This window comes from Pecten maximus, unplaced genomic scaffold (assembly GCF_902652985.1).
Source record: "Pecten maximus unplaced genomic scaffold, xPecMax1.1, whole genome shotgun sequence".
Taxonomy (NCBI): Eukaryota; Metazoa; Mollusca; class Bivalvia; order Pectinida; family Pectinidae; genus Pecten; species Pecten maximus.
The window spans coordinates 1-2,842 of record NW_022979545.1 but is presented as its reverse complement, the minus strand read 5'-3'; positions in this window follow the sequence as shown (position 1 = coordinate 2,842).

The following is a 2,842-nucleotide window of genomic DNA, read 5'->3' as shown; positions in this document are numbered from 1 at the left end:
GTAAGTATACCAATAATGTGGACTGAAATCTGGTTACTATATTAACACTTAATGGTGATATAGTTCAAATGTGGAATTACAGGCGTCTGAATTTTGGTTAGTATTTATAGATATCAACAAGGTGTAACACTCGAAAAACTGGAGGGGGGGGGGGGGGGGGGGGGGGGGGGGGGGGGGGGTGAGCTTTGATTCACTTTGAATATAACTTCAATCTGATTAAAATATCAAATGCACAAAAATGTCAGTAACCTACCTTGGATCCTTGGATAAGAATCCTTGAATATCGATGCATTTTAATTTTTTGTCATATGACAATAATTTAAAAAGATGAGAAAATGGATCAAAAGCAATCGTGACAGCCAACGATGAATCGTTTGTGGAACGGAAGTAGTTTGTATACATTAGAGTGGTGTGCAGGGGCCATCTGATTGGTCTATAAACAATACTAACTATAATTGTCCACTTATCAAATCTACTATAATAAATGTATTATAATGTATGTAAAATTATATAGAGAAAGGGCTTAATATATATATAAGTTTGATAACTTGTGCCCAATTCCCATGTGTATATTAAGATACAATAAAATATGTTTAAATCAAATAAATCAAATCTACTTCTGTTCCACAGTCGATGCATTGTAGATTCTGTTGATATAGTAAGAATATGGTATGATATTTTTACTATAAATACTAACCAGACGCACGTGCTGTCGTGGAACATGTACTCAAAATATGTATTCACATGGCAGACAGAGCATAATAGTAAAGTGATGTTGATCGAAATGTAGACACAATTAATAAGATAAATGAAAAAAAGTCAGTGATATGGATCGACTTGTTTATGATTATTTCATGATGGTCTAGTACTTAGATAAGAGTTAGATAGCATGAATTTTTTTATTGGACGGACCATTCCTAGGGGCTAATTAAACGATAAATCATTTGACCACAAGTCAAGAGGTTTAACATTGTCATCATGTGAATTACTATAATAGAATGTTCCAAGAATGTATCCATATACATTGTATAGTAACATGGGGCTTCAACCTATAAAACAAGTCAGTGTGTGAAGGAAATAATACAATTCTTAAAAACTTGCCTTGAGTCATATTTATAGTCTTTGTGTTGTGTAACTTTTTAAAACATGACTTTGATTTTACTTTCTGGAGGTTATGTGATCAGTGACATGCATTTTTATTTCAGAAAAACGTTCTGATTACTTTTGTGCATTATGATTTATGTAGACGAAAAATAGTTCCTTTAATTCACACATGTTTAATTTATATACCGATATGCTGTTGACTGTTAATATAAAATCAATAACGATCTGTTTTGGGTTCGTTAACTATCATCATGTATGTCAATATGGATCTTGTATGTTTTATTAAGATCATTTAGTGTAGGGGATGAATCCTGTGTATTTTACCGGGATTTTTCAGTGATTTGACAAACACTATGATATGACCAATGACACTGCGATACAGGAAAATGTAAAGAGAGAATCATTGATTAAAATATCCCTGATTGATATGTTGGTATTTCTGAAATAATTTGACAACCAGAAATTCTTACAGGAGAATCCTGTAACAATATTAATGTGCCCAATTAATATACAAACTGCACCTGATATATATTTCTACCACAATACTTTGACAATGTGTTATTCCACTCTCAAGCCATTTTAAAAATGTCCCGACTGTTGGATAAATATATGTTATATACCACTAGTGGAATATGACCTTTTGATTGATCAAGAATTTGAACTTTGACGAGTAGCTGTTGGATATGGAATTTATTTCACACTCGTAAGTTATATTTTAAAGCTTGTATCTTTGTAACTTTTAAAAAATAACTTAGGTACTTGTGAGAAATAAATTCCATATCCAACAGCTACTCGTTGTGTAACCTCTATATACATACCCCCGGTAATAACTTGTTCAATGAGTTGTAATGACACTGCTGCCTAAATAGGACCTTTGTATGTGAATTGTGATTCTTTTCAAATAGTTGATATAATGCAATTGAAATCATGCATATAAGTAGTCATATCAAAATCATTTCATAAGATCAATAATTAAATTTTATTTATTACTAGCCCACCTGGTCTGATGAATTGATGAACTTAAGATAATTTTATTGGTCTTCTGTTGTATGTCAATATTTACTTTAAATTGACACCAGTCCTTATAAATGACAGATTGGATTTTTATCAAATTTGTTTTGGAGTAGTTTTGGGCAAAATGGAGATCCATTGTTGTCTAAAGAGAGGCATGGCTCCCTGGGGCTGGAGGGGTAGGGCCCAACATGGGAAATAGAGGTATATCCTTTAAATCTCTACTAGTCCTGAACAGCTGAATGGATTTTGATGTCATTTGGCAAAGGAAATCCAAAGCTGTACCCTAGGCCTGATGCCAGAAAGGTTGGGCCGCAAATACAGTGCAACTTCCGAAAACCTAACCTTCTAAAAATCGAACTCCTCTGAATATATAAAGCAATAGTGAAACAAGGAGGACAATAGGTTTCATCCCGTCGTCTCTCAGTCTGGGTCTGTTGTTTAAAGTTTGGCATTGTGTCACTCATTCCATTCTCTTTGGTTTGCTGTATTACGTGTATTAATATTGTAAATCATTTAGATGGTCACATCATGATTATTACATAACATCAATGATTTGATTTATTTTAGTCATTGATATTGAACGCAACATATCTCAATTATGTGGTCACTTCAATGACACTTCTACCCTATAGCTTGATAAACATAACTGATTGTATCAAATGAATTTCTTCCAAATCAGGATTAAATCCAGGATACGCACTCATCACAATCTCGACAACCTTTA